This window comes from Spodoptera frugiperda, chromosome 26 (genome assembly GCF_023101765.2).
Source record: "Spodoptera frugiperda isolate SF20-4 chromosome 26, AGI-APGP_CSIRO_Sfru_2.0, whole genome shotgun sequence".
Lineage (NCBI taxonomy): Eukaryota > Metazoa > Arthropoda > Insecta > Lepidoptera > Noctuidae > Spodoptera > Spodoptera frugiperda.
In genome coordinates this window covers 5,964,349-5,987,936 of record NC_064237.1, presented here as the reverse complement: position 1 = coordinate 5,987,936, position 23,588 = coordinate 5,964,349, and positions in this window count along the sequence as shown.

The following is a 23,588-nucleotide window of genomic DNA, read 5'->3' as shown; positions in this document are numbered from 1 at the left end:
GGTATCCAAGAACAATTTTGTTAATATTTGTGTTGGTTTTATATTCACAAATATGGATACAATAACAAAATCGGGATCCCTAAACACAACTGTCTGTCTGTCCGAAAAATACTTATATTTCTCTAACAAGAAATAAACCTTGTGACATCTATTGCCATTGACAATGGCTATGCGTTGCTTAAAACAGCTGGCAGGCTACTTTAGCTGTGCGTTCATTTTGAAGGACGCATAGTACCAGCTGTCACTCAAGTATTGTTTATGAATTAGATTTAGGGGCCCTGTGCGCTCGCCCGCACTAAGAGACCGCATAGTATCGTTTGTGAATACGGGTGAAAGTCTTTTTAAGCTTACTTAGGATTTCAGCCAAGTTTATAAACGTGGTTGGTGGCTAATAACGTCGATAATGCCGTCTACTTTGCAGTTTCGGTTTTCCGACTTACAAAGCGCTTACCGTCTAGTCGTGCCCGCGAATACTAAAAAGGTTAATAGAAAACAAACGCCTCTAACAATGTAAAAAAGAATTCAATTCTCATTTATTCCGAAAAATCCAAGTTCCAAAAGCAGATGCATTTCAAACGGAATTTGTGCAATTCGCAAAGTGAATTGAAAAGCAGTGGTAATTGGTCGGCACTGGCCACTACTGTCTGACAGCGAAAACGGAATCGACGCACACGGGGCCGTGCCGCGCCGCAACGGGCCGCACCGCGCCGTACCGTGTGACAGAAACTCAATTAGCAGGGAAATACACGCTCTTTAACATACGGAATCAAACGTTTGAGTATTTGCTTTCGACGGGGAACGGCTCAAACAAAACAGTCTCGTAATTTCGTATATTTGAATTGAAAATTCTAGTCTAGTCCTTAATGAATTTCTAGAGCTAATTTCATTGTACTTATAGCACTAGAACCTTTGTGAAATTCACAATAAGGATTATATTAGTTTTCGTAAATACTTTTGTCTGAGATAGGAGTCTAATTACAAATGTTTGAAGGGTTTGTGTTAGCGGTACGTTTTGGCTGTAATTTTCTATACCGAGTAAACAAAGGCGTGGAAATAACAAAATGCTGATAAAAAGGTATAAATGCCTAGGTAAGTCTATTGTTTATAATGACATCAACTGACAATAATCTGTATCGAGTCAATTAACTGCCGTTTATCGGGCTCGTTAAACTCCAATTATATGGCGGTACATGTAGTGACTAAGTAGGCACTGGAGATTCCCTTGTACCTATTGCGATTCGCTGTTATGTTTCCTCATCTTTGGACTTGAGGTACGGGTTCATAGGAAGTAATTAAAGGAAATTATTCGAAAAACAATTATGGGTCGTTATTAATTACTAGTTAAAGTTAAAAATGTAGTTAAGAATGTATCATTTTTATTAAATGACTCAGCTAAGCGGTAATGAGTTCGTTTTATTTCCATCTAACTTCTGGCAGCGGCTTTGCTCGCGTTCCCGTAGTATAAAAAGTATCCTATCACCCAAGACAGTTCATATACCTCTCTGTATACCAGCTCAGTACTTTCAGCGTCATTGACGGACAAACAGTCAAAGATCTAAACAAACAAACTGTCTCATTTATAATATTAGTGTGATCTGTCATATCATACTGTTTATTTCTTTTCATTTAATTTATTTAGCTTGAAATAATAGATGTATAGGTACAATGCATATCTTAATAATATCTAAGTTGCACCTTAGACAAGAAATTAAAGACAATTTCAAATATAAATCAGTACACGTAACACACAAAAACATCTTCAAGCTAATATCACGACATTAACTAAGATAAATTGTGGAAGCTGTACAGTAATTTATAACTCTGTATAGTAAGTAAAGCTGGGATAAGTCATACGCCTGAATACTGAAACGACATCAATATTAAGTTGTACTTAAACACGGCATACGGAGTACTTAAATATCGTTCTATCTCTGTCTTTTATAAAAAGAATATAGTGACAGAACTATTTCTGAGAGTGTTTTAGAATTGAGTGACGTTTGAATATTTGACCATTAAGGTATTAAAATGCGACAGAACTTGCCTATTATTATTAGCAAACGCGATAGAAACGTTACCGGCGTTTGCTCTCTGATTGGTCGGTTAACTTGGAGCAGCCAATCAGAGCGCCGAACGTCATAAACGTGTCGATCGCGTTAACGTAAAACAAACTCGCACTAGGCTAGCTAGCTTGTAGCCAATTTAATTTGGACACTAAATACTCTGGATGCGATCCAAAAACTATATTAAGAGACGCGGATGGCATTATTTTAAGGGATTATTGTGTTCTTGAATCTATGCAGTTGTGCATTCATGACCTAGTAATTGTAGACCTAGTTATTGCTAGTTTAAGATTTGTGAGGGGATGGGGGGAACTTAAAATACGTAGCCTCTGTATGTAATTTTTGTCTCTTTGTATTTAAACAGTTGGGAAATTCTTAATACATTAACCACCATGAGGGGCTTAACAGATTTCTGTTGGCAGTCAAAGTATTAAGAAAAGTCAATACTAAAAATGTTCCTCCTTAACAAAATATTTTTTGACTAATTTCATTTCCAACTTGAGCATTAAACTTTTCGAGTTTTTTTTCGTCATAAAGTTGAAAAAGCAAAACGTTACGGAAATGATGTTACATAATAAACGTAATGAACTAATGATCAATGTCCAAGGAATTTTGTTTGGCATCGGAAAACCTAATGACATTTTAATTTGTTACGCGCAAACAGTTTTAGTTTGATTATTGGTTTAACCAAATTGGTTTATACGTCTACAACTACATCGGGTTTTGGATAACAGGTTTGTAGTACAATGAAGTAGGTTTTTATTACATTTCCTGACTTTTCATCCGTGACTAACTCGTTGGTCGAGTGATCACAAGTGCAACTGTGCCGGCCAAGGGTTCCGGTTTCGATTTCCGGGTCGGGCAAAGTCCTACTGGGCTTGAGTGTGGAATTCTGACAAGTATGTGGCAATTGGCTCACAGCCTATCACATGGTGAAAATGTGCAAAGGCGTAACGGTTTAAATAAATACCTATACGTAAATAAATAAATAAATTACAGATAATTGTCATAAAATAGAAAATGCGACACTATTTCCTAATCTGAAAAACAAAATAGAGATATGGTCAATTAATTAACTTCAGAAGCACTTGAATTTTTAACCTTATCACTAGTTTAAATAAGGTTCATAACTTATCTTTCTTTTTGTACTAAGACAATATTCCTAGCAGTATTTCTCTCTAGGTAGGTATTCACCTGTTAAATCCATCATCATAAGGCGTAAACTTTTCTCCTCAAGTCTGAGTAGTTTTCAGCTACTTCTGTGGAAGTACTTTGTGAACACCTAATAACTACAAAGGCTAGAATAAGTAAACTTTACGAGAATACATAATTCCTCACTGCATTTTCATATCTACGTGGAAAGTAATTAGGTATTATTTCGGTCAAATGTTTGTTTTGTGACATTATAGGAATGTTGGTCATTTAATGGAAGCCTTTTATTTTTTTTAGGGGTTAAATCATCCAATGACTTTTCCGCGCTTTGGACGAGGCGAGAGGAAGTGTCAGACTATGTACTAGTTACATATTCTTTGTATTTCTACTTTTATGTAATTATGTGAATTGTTAATTTCATTTTATTTCTTATTATTTATGCCAAAATCTTAATGCTAAATGTGCTGCTTTTCTGGAAAAATCATATAGCAAAAGTATTCTTATTAATATTTACAGTACAGATTAACGTATGTGCCTCCTAAATGATAAGTCACTTGTTTAGCATTCTATTATCGCAGTCACAGCTTCAACCCTACACGATTTATGTGCCAAATTTTCAGCATATTCAACTACCAAACTACGAGTATACTCCTACGAAAACTCGAAAGAAAACTTCAAACAAAAGTACAAAGTGAGAAACGAACACTATCCTAGAATTCCAAGATATTTTCGACGCAAACCCACCCAGTTTCTGCAACTTCTGACAGGTTATCTGTCGCACCGATACCCATTGTGCACAGCTCGCCACCCCGACATTTATTTTTACAACACGCCGTGAGTTTGACGGCCCTCAGCAAATATCTGGTTTCAATTTTCTCTCAATTAACTTCAACGTAACGTTACGTTGAATTCGACAAGTGGCACTTAGATCTAATGGGTCTATGTGGTGAGGGGCCCTTGGGACCCTCGCGTATTTACTGTATATCGGAAGGGTTGCTTATGTCCCATTGTGTCGGTCCACGGTACCACCGAACGTCGCAGGGTTTTCTGAACTTTACCGTTCGCTTGTCAAGTTGGTAAGAAAGGATACATTGTGGTGGTGTCGTTCGTTCGGCTTCGTATTATTTGTTATTTAATAGTTTAGGGAAGTTTCGAGACTCTTTATTGGTTCGGAAAGCAGTTTTGTGTTGATTTGATGTACTTACCCATTTGTTATTGTTTTCCGTTTTGATCTTGTTATTGTTAATGGTTATATAATTGCGTTTTATGAAAAATGTTTTTGTATTATTATATGAAACCAAAATTACTATGTGGGGTTATATTGTGCACTTTTAGCGTGTTGACTGGAAAACTAACTGCCGTGCAACGCAGTAACTCTTTGTGTGATCCACAAATTGTTGTTTCGGGTTTGGGTGTCATGTGCATGTGAACTTGTATGTTTCTAAACGCAACCACGACACAGGAGAAAATCCCAGTGTGGAGCAACGTTTAAAAAAATATTGGGTTGTTCCTAGGACAAAGTTCTAACGTCCTTCTAAAACCATTTACACTTACTGGTTTTCAAAACCAATTTAATTATCTTATTTATAATACTCAGTGCAAAGCACAACCATAACCCAGCAATGCTTTTAAAAACAACCATAATATGCCATTTTACTCATATATAAAACTTTTTGAGCGTGTTTACTCCTGTAATCCGATTGACATGACTCTCCGTCCTCACTCCTGTCCTAATGGACAAACTGTATAAAACAAACTTCAGAAATGGATCCCTTTTTGTCGAGGAAAAGTCGGGAGTGCGGCTAGTTTTGTCCCATAATAAACATGGTGAGTTATAATGTACGATAGTGCTCGTTGTAGAGCTTGCACATGTTTTTGGGATTTTTGATACAGTCTAATATAAGTTTTTGTTGATTTGAGAAAGTGGAAAGTTTGTATAGTTTAGGTTTTTCAAATTTGTTTATGATTAAGAAGGTATATAAAGGAATAACGTACTTGAAAAGAATAACTATTTTTTGAATTGTTTTATTTCTTGTTGGTTAAGATTGAAACACGGGAACACTGAAATGTGTTAAATCAAGTCTCGTCTCCACTAGGACATTTGTGAAGCGACATGTGTCCCCAGAGACATCGGGCGACGTCGGACGATGTCGGCCGACGTCAGACGACATCGCCGCGTCATTGTTGACTGTGCGACAAGGAACAGTTTCAAGACGAGGCTTTACGTACAAAAAACAATGCAACAGCGTCAAAAATATTAAAGAAAAACCACCCAAGCCATTCAAAATTGAACCTTAAAATCCTAAGTAAACAAGGAAAACAAACAATAATTACAATATTTCGATTAGAGTGAAAGGAAAAGTGAATAGATGACTGGTATCGCCCCCGCTGCACGTGTCGAAACATCGATCATGGCTCTTAGACGACAACACCACTGGGGTCCCGGGGTGTGCCCCCACGAAACATTTTCTATTATGTTGCATGATTCCGTTACCGAGTCACGTGAATAGTTTTACTGATATTGATATTGAAATGTAATGGTGAGATGAAGACGTTTACTCACTACAATATAGACATTTGAAACTTACTACGTTAAATATGTTTAGCGTGAAAATGTGTTTAAGAGTTTTATTAGCGTGAAAATATGTACACTGTAAGTGATTGAACGTAGAGTTTTTTTTTTGAACGTCCCACACTACGATTTTCTACTATGTCGTTGGTGTGTTTACAAACATACAAATTCACATGCACATGACAGACGCGAAACAACAATTTGTGTGAACAAGGTGTTACTCCGTGCGAAAATCGAACCCGCTTCACGTTGCACGGCAGCCAGTTGCCCAGCCACCGCACCAACCGTGCAGTTTGTTTTCTGAAAACTATTTACAAGTATCCCATGGAATATCAAGAAATTAAGTTTTTGAGTTAAGTTCGGCTTTTGCCCCATTTCAGGATAAAACTCTTTAATAGTGCGATTTTCAAGATTGTTGTGTTATAATATTTATTGATAGGATTTATAGAACTTCTGATTAACCATCTAAAATTATAAACCAACATCTTTAGCTACATTCTCAAAATCGTCTTACAAATCAATATAAATCTTTCAAAAAACAACACATATGATACAACATCACATAATAATTAACATTACCAAAGTTACATGCGGAATATTTTCCCCTAGACTTTATATCATTGGCTGATGGCCAGGGGTTTATAATTTAGTTATGGCTCGTACATCGTTAATCACTTTGGCCAAACACCGCTCACCGTACCGCACTACAGATTGATGATCGTTTAAATGCCTCTGATGGCTACTGAAGTTCCTTGTATGACATGTGTGCTCTTGTTAATTAGTTTGTTTTAGATTTGTTTTGGGTTTTATTGGAAATTTACTGTTGTTTAGTATGTAGGTATTACTATTACTTATAGTAATTGCCTACAGATATTACTTACTCCTAAAACAATAGGGTTGATGACAAATTTTTATTTTAATGTCCTTCTTGTTGATTGTTATAAAATATTAGACACGTATTTTTTATTTTCTTACGGAAACAAATACTTTCGAAGATATATCGTTTTGAAATATCGCGTAACGTCACTTTAAGGTACATTTTATACGCAGAAATGACGTATTTGCTGCCAATTCTGAACTTTCATTTGTTTTATCTAATATTGTTATCTTATACATATAAAAAATGGCTAATACTTTTTCGTTATCTTACTAACGAATTTAATAGATTTTTAATTTTCATACCCCGTCATCATTCCTATTAGCTAGGTACTTCAATATTATATCGGAAAGATGTAATGTCTCGACAAATCGTTGGCAAGAAGTTTTATGATACAACATTAGTTTTAGTAAATTGTAGCGTAAACACAAATATGTTTTCATCCAGTCCGTAGCACTCATTAACAAAATAATAGCAGGCTGTTGTGCCAATGTCGTTCAGACGACGTCTTTCATCCGAAAGGTCGGGCTGTGACATTTTCTCAATTAATAAGGTGTTTTTGTAGGGTCCAAATACTTCAGTGTACTTCTCACAAAGGGTCAGACAGATTATATTTACACCAAACCTTTTCATTTCAAACGTAATCTAGTGATCCATTGTGCTCCTTGACATTCAACGAAAACTTTTTCCAGGTACAGGTAAAATAATTATATCAGGTTTTATCGGCGAACCGCCTAGGACCGAAAAAAAAAGAAAGACTATAGACTAAAAATTCGCGGAGCGTTGAAGCGAAAAATTTACTTCGTTGGGAGACAATAATTCTCGTCCTTAGGTCAACGTTACTTTTTTCGGCTATCATAAAGCTTAAAGCCATTGGGTTTTGAGACAGTCAGCGAGGCGTGTAACATTATCTAGTTTGGAATAATTAGTTTGAAATATTTTTATGAAGGCGTGAGTAATTACTTCCTGAGTTTTTCATCTAGAAAAGTCTCGGTTTTGTTGGCGTGGAAGTTTTTTAAGCAATTTTGTGCCTTGTCTAATTCAGTTATGTCTTTGTTAGACTGGTTATAAATGGCTTAGGATGAAAGTTTAGTTTTTTTTTTAGGTTGTAAGTAGGAAATAGTGGCATTTCGTATCACAGGTGTACTTTATGTTTGGTAATTGGATATGGTAAATATTGGAAGGTTTGAGATCTTGGTTTCGGGGACCCAAAGTCTTGAATATTTCTTGCATAAATTTTCCATAAAAGTACAAGTACATATAAAGGGTGTAAACGGAATGCTCCTGAAAATTGTTACAGTTTTGGTGTTGTTTTTATAATTTAAATCGTTATTATTTTTATATTATTCATGCAAAATCAGCCTTAGGCAGTTGATTACAACGATTTAACATTGTTGCCTGTTTGCAGCGTTTCGGAGCGTTCCGTTTACGCCCTATATAAATACTATTCAATGAAAAATGAAGCACAAAATCTGATATTACATCCAAATTACCTCTCAAATCAATCCAACATACAAAGCCAGTCATTTGGAATTAGACTCAGTCCTTTCAAAAATCACAAAGACCAATTCCCCGTGGACTTAATTCAAATATCACACTAGGCTATAAGCTCCTTAATTTCGAAATAGAGGTGAACATTGCAAGTTCAGTTTTGGTATTTGGCGAGTCTGTCGCATCCGTCACTGCAGTAAGCCGATTTGTCTTAATTCGGAAACAGGCCGATATTCATTTCCCTCGGTAAACTCTATTTTCTAACGTATTTGAGTGATTGCCGGTTTAGGGGCTTTGCTTTGCTAGCGAATTTCGGTGAAGTAAACGTTTCAGATAGACTGGCTGTTTCAATGTTTGTCTTTCTGTCCTAGTATTTCTTTTTTAGGTTGTTTTTAAATTTACTTTTAGGCGTCAATCAAATCAATGTAGGTCTTAATTATTATGTTATCCTCCTCTCACGTATCTTTTACTGCTGTTTACTCAGCAGCAGTGCGACTAACGCCACGTCGTGTGTCGCAGAATACTGCTTATGAATATGAGCCTCTAGTATGGCTTGAAACTAATTGAGTTTCTCGTCAAATAATTACGTGAGTAAGCCGATAGTATAATATAAGTAATTAATTTAGTATGTCTCACGAACTTAGGTCTTATAGTTACATTACAAATTCAAATACTACTTTATGCGTACAAAACCACATTATACTTAAACATCAATATTTTATCAACCGTAAAATCCAATTGTCCAACTAAATCCCTATCGAACTTTAAAATTATGTTAACATCGCTGTCCTGATTTGTAAACAGGATTGCTTTAATGAAATCAAATTGGAACCTTTTATGCGCATATTTATGGTTGGCATTTAAAATATAAATTCAGCTGGGTAGCAGCTGTAGGCCGACGTCGACGACATATTGCGTTCATGTGATACGAACAAAAAACTTCGTTCGGCGCAAAAAGTAACTTTCATTCGTTCATTCATTCATTCATTCATACTGTTTCACTTCGTACTTAATACGTATTTTGTTGGACGAAGTAAATTAATGTTCTCGTTTAAACTTCTAGTGTTGTTAAAGCTTTAGTGTGGTGAATAATGGACGGCTATTTAGAGCGGGCTAACAGATTCTTTTTTGTACTGGATTACTTTACATAAATAAGGCCGTTTAATATTAGATTTCTTGTGAAAATAGAATTAATTAACTACTCAATTTAACTCTTTGTCTGCCGGTATATGAGACACAATAGAAAACATATTGTGTCTCGCGTAGGTCTATGTTTCCGGCATACTAAGTTTAAATGATGTTCAATTTGCACAAAAAACGTTCTTAATAATAAAAAAAAATTGAGAAAATCACAACAATGACCCACTCTAAAACCATTTCCGCGAGATTCACAAAAGTTCCAAAAGACATTAGGCAACTGCAACCCCAGTCCGTAACTCAAATTAATAACAGCATAGAACGTTAATTCCCACTTTAACTTGACTATTTTTTTAAATAAATCCCTTTGTCAAGACCTCGTTTTCACACATCATAAAGCTCGAGCTCGTAATTTTGAAACACTCGCTACGTCTGGGTATGAAAGGCCTACTCCTCTGTGACGTTTGCTCCGTACAATTTTCCCCTGCTTTCTCGTTTCGAGGGCGTTTGACGACTGCCATATAACAATGATCTTTTGACTGGCGCCCGAGCCAGCCAGGTGCGAACTTTAAAACTATGCGTCTTTTTAAAGTGCCCGTTTACAGCTGCAGAAAATTAGACGACAAAATAATGGAGTCCACGGAAACAGTGAGCGGTGTTGTTCGCTTCGTACCGTTTATTTTTCTGTCTTTAGTATAAATTTCACGCTTTTATATTGTAAACAATATTCATATTGTTCGCGGAAACAGCGTGTAATGAACGAGTTCGCGACAAAATCTCTGGAAGAAATTGTGTTTTTATTAAGTTTTTTATATTTATTAATGTTTCATGGACACGCCTGATTTTATTACTTTTAAATTCAAATCATTAAGTTGAACTGTGACTTGAACTGTAGCTTTGATTTAACACAAGACATTGAACTTATAAATCATATTCATTTTACGACCTGTCTAGATATAATAATCTTTTTTTAAAGGCCTTTTATTTTTCTTAGCACCTCCATTTTTAAGACAGATCATATCCCTAAAGCATTCCCATTTTCAGCATAGAATACTATGCTGAAAACTGCATCAATATAGGTTAAGCGAAACGCGAGATAATCTCGCACAAACATTTATAGGTTAAATTGAGAACCTCCTGTTTTTTGAAGTCCAACAATTTTGTACGCAAAAGTTCTTGCCAAATGATTCTATCAATATTTCCGTTTATAGTCAAAACACTCCGTTTCACTTGCACTCTCTTCAGTAAATAAAGGAGATTACATTCTTCTTGCGGTTATAAAATGGGTATAATAAAACATTATGCGTCCCTACCGCCGTTATTTGTGGCTGCACTCCACCGAGGCGCGGCAATAAGGCAAGAACACACCGGCGGTGTCGCAATAATGTTGCTTAGAGTTACGACGTGACAGATACTTTACGCCTGCGGTTATTTTGGAGACGGTATCACACAATGTGGCTTGTTAGGTCGATATCTCGGATGTGCGATACACACATGCGGTGACGGTGAGTGTAGACACGGCCTAACTGCAAGGGGGAGTAAATGAACTCAGTTGGTACTCCGGCCATGATATTTGCAAATCTTAAATATTAAATGCACAGTTAGGGGAGCGGTGTGCTGTGTTATCTGTGACCACCAGCCAGTATTAATGTTTGCTACGTCATCAAGTTAGTTATTTTATTACTTTTACATACATTAATGGTAATTGCTTTCAAAGCGTCATAGATTAGGTGCTAATGGGGGGATTACAAAATAGTACCTACGTATAAATGGGTTTATGGGTAGGATTGATTTATGCGTACGTTGTATTCTGTAGCTGTACCTAGCTATTGATAATACCTAGTTATATTGAAAAGTTTTCTGAATAACATCAATTTTAAGATTTCTGTATAAACATTGTAATGTACGTACTCATTTTACCTTACCTAGAACTTTACAAGATAATGACCGTACAGAATAAGGACTACCTTGAGAAAAAAGTTTATTTTAAAAAAATTATAGAAATTCTCTTAATGCTACTTCTTTATCTTGTTCAATGTTACAAATTGTTTGTATCTCGTAACCAATAAAAACACTAGAACAAAAAAAGTTTCAAAAACAATTTCACATTAAAATACAAGTAAGTAATAATAATTAATGAAACGGTTATGGTTTGCGTACTGTGATTAGATTGAAGAAAATGCAGTAATTACGCAGTGGTGTAGGCGCGGGGTGTCGACGTCGTTACCCAAAGTTCGTAGGTTTACGAGACGTGGTCCACCGCAATCAAAACGTTCCCACTGCCGGTTGCAGAGTTAGATTTGATGGAAATGATTAACTTAATGGTGAATTAGAATTAACTTTATAGTCCTTTTTGTTTGGGATTGTATAGAAACTAAATAAAAGCATTAAATAAAACAAAAATAATTGGTTCATAATGTAAAAACATTTGAAAATTTTATCGTCTCGACTATGTCAGACATTCGGAGTAGATAACTCGCATTACTAACTAAAAAAACAAATGACACGTCAATGACGTCATGCGATAAGAAGAGCAACATAGTTTTGGCTCATTCTAATCAAATGAAATAATCTGCCAGGACAACAGAACTGTGTTCGATATTTAAAAGAAAATAAAACAAATAACACGTCAGTGTCGTCATGCTCAAAATGGAAGGTTCGCCGAGAAAGTCAGTGTTTTAAATAGGATTGAATCGCTAGTAAAAATAAAACAATAAATTATCGAAACCGAAAAACAAAACAATGAAAGATATCACACGTATCAATCGCGATCATAAATCACGAAACAAAACGTATCTACAATTTTGTCGAAAAATAAATTCTTTGACAAAACATAAAAACTCGTATCACCCACGAGGTATCAGAATCACATTTATAAGTAAAAGCTTATCGTATACTTTGGAGTCTTACGAGCCTGTAAATGCTGTTAACGTGGCGCCGTAAAAGCCATTAACACCGTTTTTATTCCGATGTATTTATCGGGAAACAGAACACACATTATATGTAACCAACATGACAAACCTATTTTAGTATAGAACCTTTTTTAATGATATTATTTAACAAAATACCTTTATACCAGCAAAATTTATAATTTGCCCAATTAAACGAAAATTAGGCGATTCATACATTGGCATGGTAACTCAGGCTAATTGCGAATTCCAAATACTAAAAATTCAATACCATTTGGCCCGTTCTTAGCTTTAAATCCGATATTCCGTGTTAGGGTAAACTTGACCAAAATTGTACAAATTTTAATCCATAATACATAGGTTTCATGACAATTAAGATTTGTCCGCTATTTTATATACATACAACATCAGACTTACACCGTATACCTATTTAAAAAAATAATCAATCTACACCAATATAATAAAGCTGAAGAGTTTGTTTGTTTGAACGCGCTAATCTCCGAAACTATTGCTCCGAATTGAATAATTATTTTTGTGTTGGATAGTGCATTTCTCGAGGACGGCTATAAGCTATAAAATATCATCAAATATCATCACGCTATGACCAATAGGAGACGAGCAGAGCGAGTGAAACCGCGCGGGAGTAGCTAGTTTTATATACCTACATATAACATCAGACTTACATCGTATATTTAATAAAATATCAATATAAAATAAAAAAAGGATTAAGTTTACGCTCCACGTACGGTAGTGACGAAGTTAGATTAATTGTGTAAAGGTGTGTCCAGACGCTTGTCTGGCTTGCTAATTAAGCTCGTATAAAATTTATAGCCTTCAATAGAATTATTTTATAGGACATCCGAAGTTTTTCATAGGTGTGTTATTGATCAAAGGATCTGGTGACATGATATTGCGCATCGCATTACCTGGAGTATTGTAGGCAGGAGGATTAATATTTTTTGATAAAACAAATTGCTTAATATGCTTTGCGTTACCTACGTAATAAGTAATGGCTGGATGGCGAGCACGAAATAATACAAATCGAAGGCTACCTTTCTACCTTTAAAGAACGCACACATAATCACATGTTACTCCTAATATAACAAACATGCAAAATGTCACCCAGTATAAAAATAAATTAAAACTTACGAGCCTTAGCTTCTATTAAACTATAAATAGAATAAACTCTACTAATTTACGAGGTAGTTCCAGTTATCTCAATATCAACGTAATAGAGACGTTTTCACTACTAAAGTAAGTTTAGGGAGATGGATGGCTCGTTTCAAAGTACACGCCTAATTGTGAGCCGAGGAAAGTCGCGGAGAGAGGAAGGGTGACTCACTGTTAGGCCGGGACTCCACCAAAGCAGAGATGTGTGCGGTGTGCTGTGTGCTGTGCGAGAAGAGATGTTTTTCAGCTCGCGGGACTCCACCAAAGCGGAGATGTGTGCGGTGTGCTGTGTGCTGTGCGAGAAGAGATAAAAATACAAACTGCTCGCGCGCACGGTACTAGCAAGATGGCCGGCCGGCGCGCGCGCGGGGTTCTGCGGGTTGCTAGCGGGCGAGAGGGGGGAGGGTGACATCGCTCACTGCACGCCGCTCACATCTCTTTGTCTCCACTGCGCGTCGTCCGCGCACAGCTCACATCTCCGCTTCCATCGCGACATACAAATATTACACATCTCCGCACAGCGATCTCCACTGAAGCTGAGCGGAGAGGAGACGTGTCAATAACTCAATTCTATTGGTTGTTTAAAAAACATCTCCTCTCCGCTCGTCTCGTCTCCGCTTTGGTGGAGTCCCGGCCTTATAGTAATTGAATCTGACAGCTTTCCACTATTACCGGACTAGCTTTGATAAATAACACTATAATTAAGACTTAGTAAGAGTCATTTGTATATTTCAGTACTTACTCTTCTTTGTTTAATAAAGTTTTGTGATTTATTAAACTAAATAGTTGTGAGGTGTTAGGTATTATTTTGATATTCGTCTTTTTATGTTATTAGTTTCATACAAAATTTAGCGCGTATTTTTTACTGTGGATAATCGAGTGTTGAGTCTTTTTTGCTTTATTGCTGGCGATTAAAAATACAATATGGTGATAAATGAAGTTATTATACAAAAATGTATTCTAGCCTGCTATTACTACAGATTACTTAAGCTTGAAGTTTATTAACCCAGATAAGTCTGAAACTATTTTTTATTACTAACACAAATAATAACATAAACAACTTTAGTGGGCAGATTAATATTGTTTTTTGTTTGGACTATCCTACATATGGGACGGTAGGCTTATCTGGGTTAAAACAATGTAATAAAAAAAAATTAAACTGTAGACATTACGCCTTTGTTTGACCTTTTAAAAATAACTAGCGTCTGTTGTCTAGACATGTTTAAGTTTATATAGGCTTTAAAATAATATCAAGTTACTTTGATTTTAACTAGAACATCGGAATGAAAGACTCTTTCGTCGAAAGAACATTATTTTATTTACTTCTAATTAATCAGTGACTTTGAAGTATTTTTGTGTACATTTTATTATTTACCAATGTTGTTTGTCTAGACCTACATTACATAGCTTTGTACATTTCTTTTTACCGTGATAATTAAGTATCTAATGCAGTGAAAATTTATATACCTTTATTTCTTTCCAATAAGTTGAGAGATAGTCCACTTAATTTAAATAGATATTAAAGTCGACTCATTTTGATTTTTTATTTATTACAAACTACATTTAAACGCCATCGGGGGTAAAAAAGATCAGTAACATCTTAATGTGACTCTGACCCTAAATCCATCTCGAAAACCACAATTGAATTTTCAAACCGCCTGTAGTACTTAAACACACTGTATACACATAGGCACCTCCTTCAAAAACACTACGCACACAAATAATAATTAAGCAATGTACTAAATTAAATGTAAACAGAAGTAGGGTCAATAACACCCTTGTATAATGCGACTGTTTTGGAAGTGTTAAAGGGTCCTTCGTATCTGGGCTGCTATTACAAGTCTTGGAAGATTTATACGCTGACCGTACACATAAACTACGCCCCAGAGACCTGTGTTTAGTAGGGATAGCACAAATCTTAAGGTGTACATGCGTCTGAGATTGTGCCGCAAATTGTACTCTGGTTAAGTTATTGCAACCATCAAGGTTTATTCATTAAATTAGTGTTGAGGTGCTATTTATTTACATAATGCATTGTTACTCGAAGTGTGTTTTGTATAATTTTTTTCTTACTTAAGTTTGTATTTAAATTAAAACATTTAACCCCAATGAAGGTTAAAATTACCAGCGCTAGCAAATTTGCTATCAACAGTTTTTTGTCAGCAGTCAAAGGGTTATGTTACATTTGTGTACGAGAAGATCAAAGTCGACAGATCAGTTTTAAATTACACACACACGTTACGTTACGAAACACATATACACAACATAAGTTTAGTTTTTTAATTTACTTCAAAGGTTTTCAAAATAAAATGCCCGAATAATAATAAATAAGACTAACCCGTACACTGAACCCAGAAAGATTTCAAGTCACACTTCTTCCAAAAATATCCAGGAAAATGACAGTCTTCAAATCCAACAAAAGTTAATAATATTCCAGGAACCTCAGACAAGATAACATCAATCACATTCACAATCACTTTTAATATAAAACGTGTCAAATCTCACGTTGATATAACGTTCTGTATAAAAAATAGTTTCAGTACATTTGAGGATTTGCAGCAGCGTTACACACCCAAATGTCATTAGTTTGCTCGGAATACGTGACACCGAACATTTGTTTCTGATTCTCTCGAGGATTTTACTGACATTTACATTGTATATTTTTACGTAAAGCTCTGCTCATACTAGTGCGGTGTGTGTTAGAAAAAAACATGAGGATTCTTAATTCGTGAGGATGGTCGAAGTCGCTACCAGTTGGAAAAGAATAAATGGTATCGGTTGTCATTATTGAAAAAAAAAAATTAATTTGTCTAATGTATATTTGCTATATATAAATGTTAGAAAACTAAACTGCTTATATATATACTTAGTTTTTCTGTGCATAAATTTTTAAAAGGCCGTCAACACACCGGTGACTTTTCTGGTGTTGCGGGTGTCCATGGGCGCCGCTGAATGCTTACCATCAGGTGATCCGTCTGCTCTTTTGCCCCTATTCAATAAAAAATAAGCTAATGACACTATCACTTCATAATCTATCAGTATCTTTAAACATTTTAATATATCAACATCTTCCTTCATATCAATATATCCACTAAACCACCAAACTTCAACTGATAACACCATAAAACAAGTACAGTACACACTACACACAAACAACTCCAATATAAGCAGATTTAATTAACTGACACGTTAGCAACTCAGCAAGTGTAGACGCGGCATAACACTGCCATCACGACAAACTTGTTCGACTGGCGGGTGTGAAATCGCAAAGTTGCTTCCATCTGCTTCATCCAGATCCTTAACTATTTCATAGGTAGGTGCTTATATACGTTGGTTCGTTGCTGAATAGTTGCAAACCGCATACCCGTCGGTAGTTATGAGAGAATAACTCTCGCGTGTTACATATTAGCTAGGTATCAGGTAGCAGATGCCAGGTGTTGGTATGCTTAGGTGCTGTTTATTGCACTGTTTTATTGTTAAGGGTTTTGATAGGTTGAATGGTAATGTTATGTCTTAAGCTTCATATTAGTACTATTAAAAAAAAACTCTGCAAAAAATAAGTACTTTTAATAAACCGGGATATGGAAACCGAGACCTTTTCAGAAAACGTGCTAGGTAATAATTATAATCAGTTTAAGTTTAGTGCAGCTAAGTTATCAGTTTTTTAATATTTTATAAAATCATAGTCATATTAATTTATATTCGTAAGAAAATAATCCTAAATTAACCCTTGTAAAATAGGCGAGACAAAAAGAAGTGTTTATATATATCAGAATTTATGATATTACCACCTATATATTGAAGAACAATATATTGTCATCTAAGAACCGATCACATTTTGGGTTCAAGACATAGGTGATTTAGTGTGTTAGTTACTTACTAGTGAGAGAGTTATTGCTCCAATCTATCTTTCAGTTGATCCATGTCTTAGCGTCAGATCGCGTTAAGCCGTACAGGGAAACTTTTTATACGCACTGGTTAACTTTATTGCTGTACCTGTGTGAGCTGTGCTTTATTACTGTACCTATGTGAACTGTGCTTTATTGTTGTATCTATGTGAATTTAGTTAAGTTTACATAACTTATTTCATGTACAGTGGCATTACATACCGTAATGTGAACCTCTGCCTACTCCTTCAGGGATAAATAATGTGACGATAGATTAAATAAGTTATGTAAACTTAACTAAATTTTATAACCCATGTGTTAATATTATCTCCATCATTCAGCTTCACACGAAAAAGCAACAGAAATTCTTTCAAACCTTCATTAAAATTGACTTTTTATATTTAGTCATAAAACATTATTTCTACGCAGCCAACGTCCCTTCCATTAACACGCCATCACATTAATTAAACCCAATTAACACGTAATAAATCCCGAAAAAATATAACGTTAAACGTTTTATACGGACATGCGTATAACATCAATTACAGTGAGAGATTAGGCAGTACCTTAATGAGATCTAAGTTAACGATAAACAGAAGGCTAAAGGATAAAGTCAGTTCAGCTCAGAGCTAAGCAGTTAATTTTCCGTCTAAAGCTAGGTAGTAGGAACTTTATTATCTCTTGGGATAATATTTCCAGTTGCATTTGGCGAAAAGCGGATCGTTTACAAGTCAGCACCGGGGTAAGGCAGGGAGTGGCGTAACGAGCAGATTGACTCGCGACTTCCCTAAGTTTAATCTTCGGGGAAAATACTCGAGTCACCCCCCCCCCCCCTATAACGTCTAACGTTTCGAGCAGTGTGCTATTTGAATACGGCTAACGCAATTTCACCGGTTCGTTTTGCTTTATTCGATTGCCAATGTTAAGTTTTTCTTTTGTTTTTTTTTTTTCGAATGTGGAGTAAAAGAGTTTGTGTGTTGTTTAGTTTGTTAAAGCTTTGTAATGTGTTAAGAATTTGGGTTCTGTTTGTGTCTGGTGAAGTTGAATGTTTGGTTTTTTTATTTAGATTGAAAACATTTTTAATTGAAATAGAACAAACATTTAGTAATAATAGAGTAAATAGGTAGTTGAAGTAAATACTAGGATAATCTATTTATACCAATACTCAAATTATAAGGTCTAAAATCTATTAATAGATAGCTATGCACTCTAAATGAAACGTTTTAATTTATTATTACCTTATTTAAGTTTATTAAAAACTCAATAGTAACTGCGGTAAATGTGCGGTTAATGACCTCTTTTGTACATTTACAGTGAAAAACATTACCCATTTATTTTATAAAAACAAAATAACGATGAATAACGAACTACGAATAAATAAAATCATATAACCTTTTCATAAGTCAACCAAAAAGGCCAGGTGTAAATATAAAACTGTTGGACCAACACGCGAGCATTATGTCCACAAATAATTTAATTCGTCGCACAGTGCAGGAGTATATTCAACTAGTTTCTACATAATTTCCCATGTGATTCAGTACATCGTTAACTTCTATTCACGTGAAGTGGCAAGCTATTGAAATTCTATTTAAATCAGAACGGATTTTATTCCTCAAAGTGTTAGTATAGAAAACATCTAATTAATACGAGTCAGTTAATATAAACAAGTAAGCTTAGTTTATTAACAAGTCTATTTGTAACTCACTGCTCAATTTAATTCTTAAAAGATACCGTTTTCATTTTAAAACAAAATATTTACCTACAATCCCAAATGAAATACCGAAATCAGTACAGAAAAACATCGCTCGGAATCTGTTTATTTATACCCCACAGCGAAATAAGTGGGCCGACAGTCAGAGTACACATTTCACCTCCACGTATCAATTCGCGGTTTCGAGAATATTGACAGAAACGTCAAAAGCCGAACCAAATGCCGTTCCCATCAAACAAAAAATACTTCTTTGATAAATTATGTACCGCCTGCTCCTTCGTAGTTAGGAATTTGAACGCAAATCGCAACGCATAAATCTCCACTAAATTCAGAATTTATCAAAGACTTGCGAAATTCGATGTCAAAGAGTTGTTGAATGGTATCGCCGAAGGGCCGTGAAGGGTTAGAATTTCACAGTTTACTCGGAATCCCTGTGATGTTGGATGTCGCACAACACTGTGCCACTAAAACTATCATCTAGAATTCTATTAAGAAATTCTTACTGTCTACTACGCGCCGTGTAAGACAACTGAGGCGCTATTTTAGAGCCTCTGAAAATTGTTAAGTTATTTTGGGTAGATAAATATTTATTATGCTTTCGATTTAGGTACACTTTACTGAGTTATTTATACCTTTAAATTATTGGACATTTATAAAGCAGCAGGTTCATAATATACCTTTTTTTATTTTTATTTTTTTTGAGTGGGGAAAATCATCCAATGACTTCTCCCGCTTTAGGTAAGGCGAGAGGGAGTGTCAGACTCCTGTTCTCCTGCTTTGAGCCGGAACCCCGGTCATAAAATATAACTAAGCAACTTCAACCTTCAATAAAACTATTGATACCTACAAGGGTAGGTATTTATACAAAACGCTTATCACATTCACAATATTGTATTTAAAATGAAAGATCACGTTAAGACTTTAAAGCTTCTTCCAACGCCTTATGCACATACGACGCACGTACCTACACAATTTCCCTTCCATATTTCTTCATGTGCAAGTAGAAACATTAATTCTATTTCTTTTCAAGCTCATAAGGGAGGAAATAGTGAGTGTTCCAGGAAATTAGCTACGTTAGCTACGTAATCTGTTTAGTATATAATTTCCTCCCATACCTCGCGCAATGCTTCCTCTATAAATACGATTTCCTTTCGCGTATTTATTGTTTTGTGTGTGATTTTAGAACTTGAGTTTGTTTGGATTTATTTTGTGGTAAATTGTGTGTTTGGCGGTTGAGATGGTGTTGATTTGTTCGTAATTAGAAATGAAAATAATCTTTTTATATGAACTAATTTGGTTTCTTTCAATCGTTGTTTTGATAATAATGGACTTGATTTAAAATAATATGTATTACATTAAATAGTCATTCAGAACTTGTATAACTATACGTCCTTCATAATTTACTATAGGATCAGTCTGATCACGGAATATAAAATTTTTATTCGAGTGGAAAATGATGAAGTTATATTGATGTTTTGTTGTCCTTGTAATTTCGAGCGTGACGTCATTGACGTGTCATTTGTTTTAATTTGGAACGAAATCAATTTCTATTGAACAGAAAGATATCATGATATATTGTTGTCATTGTCGATTCGACAATTCTTAATTGGAATCGTTATTGGTATTTTACAAATAAAAAGTACGTCAATATTTTTTAATTGAACGTATTTGTTTGTGACATTTTAAATTTTAATAGTTAGAATTTAGATTTCATAAAACATTACCAGTATGAGTACATTTCACCTGTTTCAAACACAAATCAACTAACAAACAAAACCCAAAACAACACGACAGAAAATTAATAACCTAACAACAACAATTCAATTAACACACAGCAACAGCAAATCCGAAATCAATTCAGCATAAGTATTAATATTCAGTCAAAAGCTATTGGTTCATTAGTGCATCTCGCACGTCCTCACAGGCTGCACCGGCCGAGGGCAATTCCTCTAATTAGATAACGAATTACCGTCTTCAGAGCACCCTGTTTGTTTTCCTCATCACGAGTGCCTTTGCAAGCGTTTGGGAACTATTTTGAAAGCTGATCCGTCGCGATGTTGGCGCCATCTCGCGTTAATTACGTTGCAAGCTTATATTTGCTCGCTTAGACGTCTGTGGACAGTGTACGTTTCTTTTTAATTAGGAGCCTGTGTAATTATGCCGTGTCGTGAGATAGTGCACTTTGATGTTGGATATAGTGTTGGTGCAAGCTAAGTGAATGTTGGTTCGGAGTAATCTAATCTACGATGTGTTTAGACGAGTTTTAAAATGTTGGAATGTGATTAGATGATTAGATCCTTTTTCATGTTTCGACGATTTCAATAATTAATATAAAACTCTGGTAGCATTTTTGTTAGCAATTGCCGCCGCCCTTGGACACCCGAAACACCAGAGGCGTTAAAAGTATGTTGCCGGTCTTTTGGAAGTTAAGAATTTAAGGGTTGTTGGGGAATCTGGGATTGAGAAGTTTGGGGAGGCCGGTAACCTCACTCACACAACGCTAGCGTTGTTTCACTTCGGTTTTCTGTAAAACCGTGGTATCACTCCGGTCAAGCCGGCCCATTCGTGTCGCAGCATGGCTCTCCCACACTTACGATCGTTATCCAATCTCTAAAAACTATTGTCTCTTTGTTTTAAAAGTCATTACTACTTACTTATTCGTTGTTGTTCACTATGTCTTAATGAAATTGTAAAGCACTTGTATACGCATTAACAATTAAAATAAATTCACTCAGACTTCGGGTAAAACACTCACGAAGTCACAAAAAGCTATTTCGTAGCAAACGTAGCGGTTTTCGGCTACGGTGCTACGACGTAGCATACGATTGGATAGTAAGGACTACATACATAATTGTCGTGTCGTGTCAGGATCATTTCGAAGTTTCCGACTAATCATAGTTTTTCTCATCAAGACTTCTTTTCGACTTTTTTCGGAGGTAATCAGTAGGGTTGTCAGATGTGCCACAGATGTGAAGATGGCAAAAATTGTCTCAAAAAGAAATGTCCTTTTATTCAAACTTCTTGCTACTGTTGTCAAAGATTGTTTTAATAATCTTGTAATAAATATGTAGTTAACCTCATTGGTTTAATATTTACTACAATCAATTAAAGTCAAAGTCAAATCATTTATTTCAATTAATCCTTAATTAGGCACTTTTGAACCGTCAAATTGAATTGTCCGTCAATCTGTCTGTCAGTGAAGCTAGGTGCTCGTTCCAAAGTGTAGCTTCGAATTGGAAATTTATTATAAAGGGTGTCCCAAAATTAACGCAAGATTTGAATTAAATAGAAAACGCCGTTTTTAGTCTTTTGATAGTTATATTTTTATTGACTCGTAAAGTACATAGGATAGGGTTATATATGGAATAACACATCGGACAAATGGCCTCCACGGCTTTGTTGAAATTTGCCATGACCATTCTGCATAAATGTGGCTGAATTTCGTTGATGCAGCGTTGAATCTCCTCCTTTAATGCACGGGTGGTTGTGGGCTTGTTGACATACTTGTGATTACAAATAACCCCATAAAAAGAAGTCTAATGGTGTTAAATCACACGATCTAAGAGGCCAATTTTGATCACCGAAACGAGAGAGTACACGACCTGGAAATGTCTTTAAAATATTTTTTAATAATGAAGACACGTTGTTCTATCGTGTAACGCTCCATTTTTAATAACCCTATACTGCTAGCTGTCAAATTGCTTTTTTCAGGGTTGCCAACCCTTCACTGCACAAATGGGGGCAAATTCAAATCTTGCGTTAATTTTGGGACACCCGTTATATGAATTAATTAATTAGAATAATTAATTCATTCAATGCTTGAATCGAAAAAAGTACGGTACTTAGATTTTTTATTTTATAGCATTGATGAAAGTTTCACAATGTTATTTCGTAAGTTTTAACGATTTATTAATACAAAATTTACATGTATGTCTCTTGTCTCTCCGACCTAATTAAGGAATTGTGTCACAAAGTGTAGTTACAATGTATGACTAAAACAATCTTGTTATCTGTATCCGAAACTAATTTGTTCGCTCAGTTAGGCTTGAACTTGGCTCCGTGGCGTGTAATTAGCGCCGTTCAGCCACTAATATGTACAAGCTTTAGGTCAATATTTCTTTGTGTTAAATGTTTCAGAATAAACTTTTGTTTTTCCAAGATTATTAAAAAGACTACTGATTTTTTTGTAAGTAATATAAACTTAGAAATAATATTCAAGATTACATAGCAACACACTACACAGTAATAGATCGATAAATTGATGGTCTTTCATCTTCTGTCATATGAATTTAAAACATGTCATCTAATTGATAAGGTTGCGTATCGTTCCTCATATTGGAAAAGCTAAAAATGTATATTCATTTCATGTATTCATCAACAAATTAATAGATTTTCCTGGAACAGGATTCAAATTAAACTTTTGATGTGTATGTAGATGTGTCTTACTTCAGAGTTTCCTTGTAATTATCGGCATATAATTTCAAATTAGTACATTCCACGTGGAGAATCCTCCCACGACATATTAATAAGGATATTTTTACAGGACGTTCGGGGATTGGGAAGAAGCCATTCTGCATGTGGCAATAAAGATTTATAATAAATCTGGATGTAAGCGCTATGAC